This window comes from Carettochelys insculpta, chromosome 4 (genome assembly GCF_033958435.1).
Source record: "Carettochelys insculpta isolate YL-2023 chromosome 4, ASM3395843v1, whole genome shotgun sequence".
NCBI classification, from domain to species: domain Eukaryota; kingdom Metazoa; phylum Chordata; order Testudines; family Carettochelyidae; genus Carettochelys; species Carettochelys insculpta.
Genome location: NC_134140.1, coordinates 127,802,643 through 127,811,469, shown reverse-complemented (window position 1 = coordinate 127,811,469; position 8,827 = coordinate 127,802,643).

The following is an 8,827-nucleotide window of genomic DNA, read 5'->3' as shown; positions in this document are numbered from 1 at the left end:
CTAGGATCCTTTGCTGTACGGACACAGAACACAAACAGCCTGTGATCTCAAGGACAAGCCAAGACAGGCAAACAACAAAAAAGTAACTTCCAAGAAGCACAGTATTGGAAACTCACAGTACATTTTCTCCCCAGTTTCACCTTCACACAATAATCACCTTCCTCCTCAACCTGCTATGCATTCAGCTGCCAAACTGTCAACTCTTGAGTATATTGTTTTAACTATGAAAGAAAGAATCAACCAGTGAAACTGAGCATGGGGACCATAGGTTGTAGGGATTGTTGGCTTTGTTTTAATGGTAAGTCTCATGGCTTAGTATGGTGACTCCAAGGCCAGGCCAACACTAGATCTTAAAGTTGATTGGAGATATGTATTTCCAGCAATGGCAATTACAGTCGACTTATCTGGCTGTCTCCACTAAGGGAGGCCAACAGGAGAAACTCACCCATCAACCTTCCTTCCTCCTTGCAAGATTGAGGAGTATAGGAGTAATGCCTTCCACTGAGAGTTCGATTTTGCACGTTTCTACTAGGCGCTCAGAATTGCACCCCGGAAGACGTACCCTGAGGCTCGCTGTGCCGGGGAAGTTCAATAGAAATCGCTTTTGTGTACTGGCAATAATGCCTTCACTTAGAAGAGTGTCATGACCACTTCTTCTTCTGCCTTACAGGAGTTAATCGGTAGTCGAGACGAGTCAAGAGTGGGTGGATAAAAAGGCTGCTTCTGAACCACTCCTGGTTCAGGTTTGAGTTTTGCACAACCAAGAGCTCACTGGGGAGGTCATGAAAAACCTAAAACCTCCCACTGTTTGTGCTGATATTCCTGGCTGTGACCCCCTCCTCGCCCTCCCTCACTCTCACTCCCCCTGGTCTGTGGATGAGTCATTGTTGCAAACAACCCCTCAAAAGACATCACCCTTCTTGAATGCATCTTATGTCTTAGTTCAAAAATTAATTTTCCTCCCTTCCATTCTACTCCTGTACTGGCAAGCATGACACAGGCCTCATGTTTCGCACCAGCTGCCAGGGTCACAGCACAGACTGGGCCAGATTTACTGGAGCCTGGCATCTGCATGGACGAGGAAGCCAGGAACATAAATTACAGACTCGAGACAGTTCAGTTTCCTTTAACATTCTCCTTTTTCTGCTTAAGATCAAATCCTTTCATTCATGTCAACCAAGAACAGCTCATCTCTCTGTGTGGCAGCTTTTGTGGTAATAAGCAACAGGGAATAAGGCTCAAAGACTCACTAGACTAGAATACTTAGCAGCCTGCTCTCCCACTCTTTTTGCTGGTGAATAGTCTCAGAGGGGTCGCCGTGCTAGGCTGTAACTTCACAAAACACAAGCAGTCCTGTAGCACCTCGAAGACTAACCATTTTATTTAGTAGGTAATGAGCTTTCGTGGGTAAGACCCACTTCATTGGATTCTTCATCAAATCTGATGCAGTGGGTCTTACCCACGAAAGCTCATTACCTAATAAAAAAAATGGAATGGTTAGTCTATGAGGTGCTACAGGGCTGCTCGTTGTCTTGGTTGGTTGGTAACCACCCCAGCATATCATTTAAATAGGAAGAGGGAAATGTTCTTATACGATTCTACTTCTTCATGCTGTTGGGGAGCCCTGTGCTACATGGCCGCCACACAGAGGGGAGCCTATGCCCACAGTTAGAGGGACACGGGGAATCCCCAGTTATTCAAGGGCTAGAATTGTGCAGCATTTTTATAATGTAGCCATGTGTCGGGGGAGTGGATAATGGAAAGCTTCATTAAAACACCCTTGGATGCTAATTTTGGCTCAGTCAAAATGCTTGTTGGTCCCTCAACTTTCCTATCATGTCAGTTGGTCTGTCTGGCCATTTTGGGTTTGGGAGTCTGAGTCAGCCCATTATACTTGGTTCACAAAATATTTTGTTTCTTTCCCTTTTTTAATGGGGATTAGAAAAAACACAGATTAAAAACTGTCACGGGCATGTATGGGAGTTTTTATTATGTGCTCATTTGTATCCTCTTTTATTTCAATATGCAGGAAGAGTGTGTTTGTACAAACCCCTATAAGTCTGGGTCTCAGGTGCATTTGTTAATGAAGATGAGAAGGTGACACATAGACCTGTCTGCAGTCACATATTAAAATCCATCATAGGTTTTACATTTTGCCACTGCTCACATTTCTCCCTTACTGAGACCGAACCAGCTCCTCAGCTGGGACCTGATCCAAAGAAATGTTCTTTCTATTCACATCAGTTGGCTTTGGATGTTATCTGCAGCTGAGAGTCTGCCCAACCCACTGTTCTTATTGCTTGTTCGTTAAACTAATTAATAATTAGCTTTCATTTAGCAATACACAGCAACCACACATCCTGTACATCCTGCTGCTGCTACGTTAGATGTACTGGAGTTCCAAGAGGATGGCTCCCATACCTCCCAACCCCTGACTTGGCAGCTTATGAAAGAAATGTACAACTACAGGATTCTTTGTAAGCTGCTGTCTGGCTGCTTCACAAACAAAGCATGAAAACGTGTCACTGTTTACTCGCCTCTGTCTCTTTGTCGTAGGTGTTAATTGTGGGCTTGGAACCAATGCAGCTCACACTTGTTTCTGAGCATTCAGGGCGTATTAGCATTATAGCAGCTTCATTTAGGAGGCGGGTGATGGTTATTTTAGAGTTCGTGAAATGAAGCCCTCCTGTGTGAGCGAGTCCCTCTACTTCCAGTCCCGGAGGGCAGCATGAGCTGTAGGTGACCTAATGGGCTCAAGCTGATTGCCATTCTGCAGCAGAGAACCTCTCCTCATCATCCTGTGATGCCAGCACCAGCCTAGGAGAATTTGTGTTTGGCCATGATGCCTTCAAACTCCCTGCGGATTTGCCCGGAATGCTGGAAGATGAGGAAAATAGCCCATCTGTCGTCTCCATCAGTCTCAGTACGCTGACTTCCTGAACACCGGCTCTCTGAAGGGGCTCAGCCATGTGCACGCTCTCTTTGCACACCTAGGAGCTCAAGAGGAATATTGCTTGTAAAGCAAAAGGCTTCTCAGAGCTTTCCCACGGTGGGGTAACTCCGCCTGGCTTCCAGTGGGAGGCTGTGCATAGCTGGTGCAATGGGGTCCTTCAGTACCTCTGTTGAATCTGTGCTGGTGCCTACCATGGAGGCGTCTGAGTGTTGTAGGAAATGCACAAACATTTTGGAAGTATACCCAGCTGAATGATCTACCCCAGCTGCAGAGTGATTCATTCCTACCGTTAGCCAGGGGCTGAAACGGGAACCCTCCTAGCTGTTTCCTAGAAGAGAACGCTTAGTCCAGCTCTGCACCATGCATGAAGAGCTGATGCATTCATAGACTGTAAGGGTGGCAGGTAGGAGATCTCCAGATGCCAGCCTCTGAGGCCAGTCTAAGGGAGTGAGTAACTACAAGAATGCCACACAGATCCCAGCCTCTCTGCAAACCCTTTGCTCAGGATACGTGTACCAGAATCTCAAGAACACTAAGGCTATGTCTGCACAGCAGCATTATTTTGGAATAAGCTCTTTTGGAAGAGTAGCTTCTTCTGAAATAGCACATCTACACACACAGGCCACATCTACACTAGCCCCGTCCTTTTGGAATGGGCATGGCACTGAGCAAGTTGGGAAGATGCTAATGAGGCACTGCCATGAATATGCAGCACCTCATTAGCATAATAGCTCCTGCACATGATTCGAAAGTGTAGATGGGGGCCTTTCGAAAGAACCCCCCGGACTTCGAAAGTCCCTTCTTCTTAAAACCAAAAACCTTCAAAAGGCCCCCATCTACATGCGCACTTTCAAGTCGCGTGGGGCTGCCGTTATGCTAATAAGGCACTGCATAGTCATGGCAGCAGCTCATTAGCATCTTCTCAACTCGCTTATTACCTTGCCCCTTTGAAAAGGAAGGGGCTAGAGTAGATGTACCTAGAAAGTGTATTGAAATAGCCTTCACCTGTTTCGAAATAGAGCATCCACACACAACTGAGCTGTTTCAGATAAGAGCCCCTGGAAGCACTATAACTTACTTTTCAAAGTCTCTTTATTCAGCCCCTACTCCGAAATACCTATTTCGGAATCGGTGCTATTCTTCGTAGCATGAGGTTTACAGAATTTATTTCAATATAGCAGTTTTTCTGTGTAGATGCTCACAACGTTATTTTGGAATAGCAGCCATTATCCTGAAATAACTTTGCTGTGTAGACACACCCTAATATAGCATTTAGGCTTCTTGTTTTCACCTAATACCATTTAGAAAGGGAAGAGAGCAGTGTGAATTCTTAGAGCTGGATTCCACGTTCATGCCCAAGGTAAATTCACACTGTGACCCTGCTAGAGTTACTTCTTCTTTACAGCTGAGGATGCAAGGGTGGGCTTTCAGAATGTGCAGTTAATTGGGACTGGTGCAGAGTAGGCCCCTACAGTACAGTTTTTGGATGTGAAAGTTTCTTTGTAAACTGAACGGCTCTGTTTTATCTCCAGCTCAGCCTGCCAGGCAGGGATCCACACTGCTGATCCTCCCGGCTGCCCTGCCAAAGAGTCGAACCCTGATCTGAAAGGATTTTTCTTTCTTTCGAGTGAAAGGTGTGATTTAGTCTCCATATTAGCATCATAAGACCACGAACCATTCCTAAAAGCAAAATTTTGTCTGGTGACTCGTTTTCTGGCCAGGGTCTAATTCTATGACTGGGCAAATGCAAAACACTTCTGTCATGATTTAGGAGCGGCCGGAAATTGGCTTTACAAAAATTAGACATTGGGCCTGATTCAGCTCTTACTCGTGTAGTAACCTTGTCTAGGAGAATAGTTGGCAACATTGACATGGCCATATTATGAGTGACATTGTTTAATATGACTGCATTACTCACTTGAGTACGACTTTTCATGTCTCTGGTTGACCTGATTTCACCTCATGTGGTTGTGTTGTGATGACAGCCAATTGAAATGCTTAAACTAACAGTCAGTCGGTTGGCGTGGCAGGGGGCTGGAACCGGGGCACGTTTGGGGAAGTGCTTATCTTTCTGAACAACTTGATAGGACAACGCTCAAACCCATTAACTCACAGTGCACACTGCATGCTTCCCAGACTTTTCCAAGCCTTTTGGCAAGGGGCTGTTGAGAAGGAAGTAAGAGGAGGTGCTATTACTTGGCTGGGAGGGTTGTGTTTTGTGACATGGATGTAACTTCAGACTAACTGAGATTTCTACCCACTCCTCTGTATTTGAACGCTTTTCACGATCCTCTGGATTAGGGGCGGGCAATAATTTTTCATGGTGGGTGTAAGCAGCTCCCCCAATGGCAGGGTGGCCTAGTGGCTAGGCCCCTTGCAGCACCTAGAGGCCCAGGGTGTAGGTCTGCAGCCCACCCCTAAGTGCTGTGGTCTTAGTTGAGGGAGTGGCCCCAAGAGTCTAGCTTCCCCTCTGCAGGTGGGGGGCGGCATTCTCTGTGATCCGTGCCCCTCTCTGCCTGGGAAAGGGTTCGGAGGCTCCTTACTCCAACAGCCAACCTGGTGGCAGCTCTGACGCAGGGCCTGCATGCACCAGAGCCAACTCCTGGCCTTGGCTGGTCAGCCCCGAACTGGGCTGGATTCTCTTCTATACTGCCTCCAAGCCTGACACCAGCTGCAGGTGAACCAGGGTGGGGCTAATTGGGCAAACAGGCCCTGTTTAACCCCTGCCTTGCCCAGCCTTCCTCTCACTCCCTTACAGCAGGCCACTCCAAGCATTTGGAAATTGGTCTGCTCCTTAGCAACTACTACTCTGACTGAGACATAAGACAACCACAGTTCTGCCACTTTTTCCAGCCATGTGCCTATCACCGGTGACTGGGGAAGGGGTTTCTGTGCTTCCCAAGCTTTTATTTACTGCAGTGCGTGCGTGCGTGTGTGTGTGTGTGTGTGTTTGAATTCTTCAAAAGTTGGCTTCGGTAAAGTGTTGCATCTCTGGAGCAGTACTAATCTGCCTGTCTCCAGGGGATAATCAGTCATGATTGCAGAAATTCTTATGATTGTTATAGGATACTGTTGCACTTCTTAAAACAAGAGAATCTAGGCATAGTTTCGCATTGACAATGCAGCTGGAATATTCAAGGAGGAGGCAGGTCCCACCATGAAATACCCCACTCCTCCTAAATGTCAGAAATGGGCATGAAAACAAAGGAAGATCCTTCCTATTTCCAGGTTATAAATGTAAATGGCACCAAACTTCGCTGACATGCCCGTCAGAATAGGACACACTCCTGAAACTCAACCCCAGCTGGGGGAGAGCTGTGCTGGCCTGCGAACGAGACATAAATGAGCTGCCTGGAGAAGGCTTCTGCTCTTGAATAAACACATCTATGAAATAGTAAATAAACCATGTTGCTTTAGATGAATGTGATAGTGTGGCCAGTTTTAGGTCATGCTTGAGGTTCAGGAGTGCAAGATGATGGCAGGGTGTTACTGCATTAATAATGAGCTTTTTTCAAAGAGTAGGTAAATCCTTCTCTATAATATTTCACTCCGACAGCTTATAATTTGACTTGGAACACTTCTGAGAAACTCACCAGAACGCCATGGGGGTACTGAAGAGTCCATCTCCAGTTTCCCCATTTTCTCTTTTGATGTTAGGTCAAGGCACATTTTCAAAGGCAATGAAAACACCCCCAGCGCTGAAGAAAATGCATTGCACAGTGCTAATTATGGAGGTTTGTTAAGGGAGATCATATGACTACTTCAGTGTGCTGAATAGGATTAAAGAGTCCTCCAAACCAAACAGCAAAAATAAAACATAAAGTAAAAAAGCAAGTTAACAGAATCTGCCCAATGGTTTGTCACAGGACATAATTTGAGACCGGAATCATCAAAGTCAACTTTCGTAAAGTTACTTGTGGAAAACTATTTATCATAACACCAGGTCCTTACCTTTGAAGGTAGGTTTGTTTTCAACTGTGCTGAGCTTCTGTCTAAGCGCCCGCATAAGAGTTACATTTTTCAAGAGCTCAGCACCCCCATGGTCCTAATAAAAATTGTGCCCTTTCCTGAGGGCCATAAATGGGAGCTGACTTCCTTCTTGGAAAATGGGGCCCTGAACAGGGATTCTCTCTAATTTTTGCCATCCAGGAGTGGAGTACATTTTGCTGTGTGTGCCAAGGCACATGCAGATGTGGAGGAGAGATAGCTCAGTGGTTTGACCATTGGCTTGCTTAAACCCAGGGTTGTGAGCTTAACCCTTGAGAGGGGACATTTAGGGATCAGGGGTGAATAGATTTAAAAACAGTAGGGGGATGGTGTTTGGTCCTGCCAAGAGGGCAGGGGACTGGACTTAATGACTTCTTGAAGTCCCTTCCAGCTCTATGAGATATGTACATCTATCTACCTCACCTCCAATAGAAACACAGGCTGGTGGCTGTGGGTGATCAACTAGGCGGCCTTTGAATCCCTCCTGGGCTACCACCCAGGTGCTCACCTTACAGGGAACACTGGCCTCCTATATGAAGGCTGAACAGTTGGTAATCTGACCCTATGAGCTAGAGCTGTTCTACTCAGCCTCTCTGGTATGAAACAAAGCAACTGATTAACAGCACAGACCTGGGCTCTGCAGCAGTTTTCTTCTCCCGGGGAAATTAGAGGGGAATTTCACCTACTGTAATGTGATTTTCCCGACTGGAATTTGGCTGAGACATGGCTGAGACGATGCCCACAATCTCAGGATCTCAAAGGACTTCTGACCCGTAACTAAACATGGTTCTCTGTGTGAGACAGGGGAGACTGCATCTTTGTCACTAACGGCAGCCCTCCTCTACAAATTAAATGGATCTACGTATGTCAGCATACAGCCATTGCAACAATTAAATTGCTTTTGCATGTCTGTAGTACGCTCCTTATGTTGGCGGTGCACGTTCTCGCCAAGGATGCTTGCACGGATAAAACTGACAGAAGTGGGGATTGTGTGGCAGCTTCTGAAAAGCAGCAGCAGTCAGTGTGAGTCAGGCAGTGTCTACAGACACTGTCACCCTATCTACAGCGACCTAACTTCTACTCCTCTTGCAGAGGTGGAGTTATTAAGTCGGGGTCCTGGGAGACTGACATGGACAGAAGAATCATTTCAATGTAGGTGATTGCAGTTACATGGGTTGAAACAGCTTTACGTTGACCTAACCCTGTAGCTTAGATCAAGGCATAGTAATTGCTACTACCAAACTGGGGCACTGCTTAATGCTGATACAGAGGGCCAAGTACTTACACCCTCCCTCTTGCTGAGTAGCACATGACTCTCAAATAGTTCCTAGGGATGTCAGAAGGAATAACCTGCTATTCAATTTGGAATTGGGCTTTACCAGTGGTTTGGTTTTTTGGTTTTTTGTTTTCCCCAGCTGCGGGATAGGCTGGGAGGATGGGTCGGGGAGCTGGCTGAGTACGAAATAAGCACTGGGTTTTACCCAACAACAGCTCATGACCTAATAAATTTGTTAGTCTCTAAGGTGCCACAGGACTGCTTGTTGTTTTGTGTCTGTTCATCCTTTGGCTCAGAGGCTGTCTGGTTTGTCTGGTGTGCATGGCAGAGGGGCATTGCAGGCACAGGAGGGCATATATCACATCAATGGACGTGCAAGTGTACGGGTCCCCAATGGTGTAGCTGATGTGGTTAGGACCTGTGATAGTGTCACTTATATAGCTACGTGTACTGAGCTGGCAATGGGGTTTGTTGCAGGGATAAGTCCCTGGATTGGGGTTTCTGTGGTATGGCATGTGGCTGCGTGAATACTTGCTTGAGGTGGGTGGCTGTCCGTAGGAGAGGACTGGCCCATCGCCCAAGGTCTATGAGAGTGAGGGATCGTGTTCCAG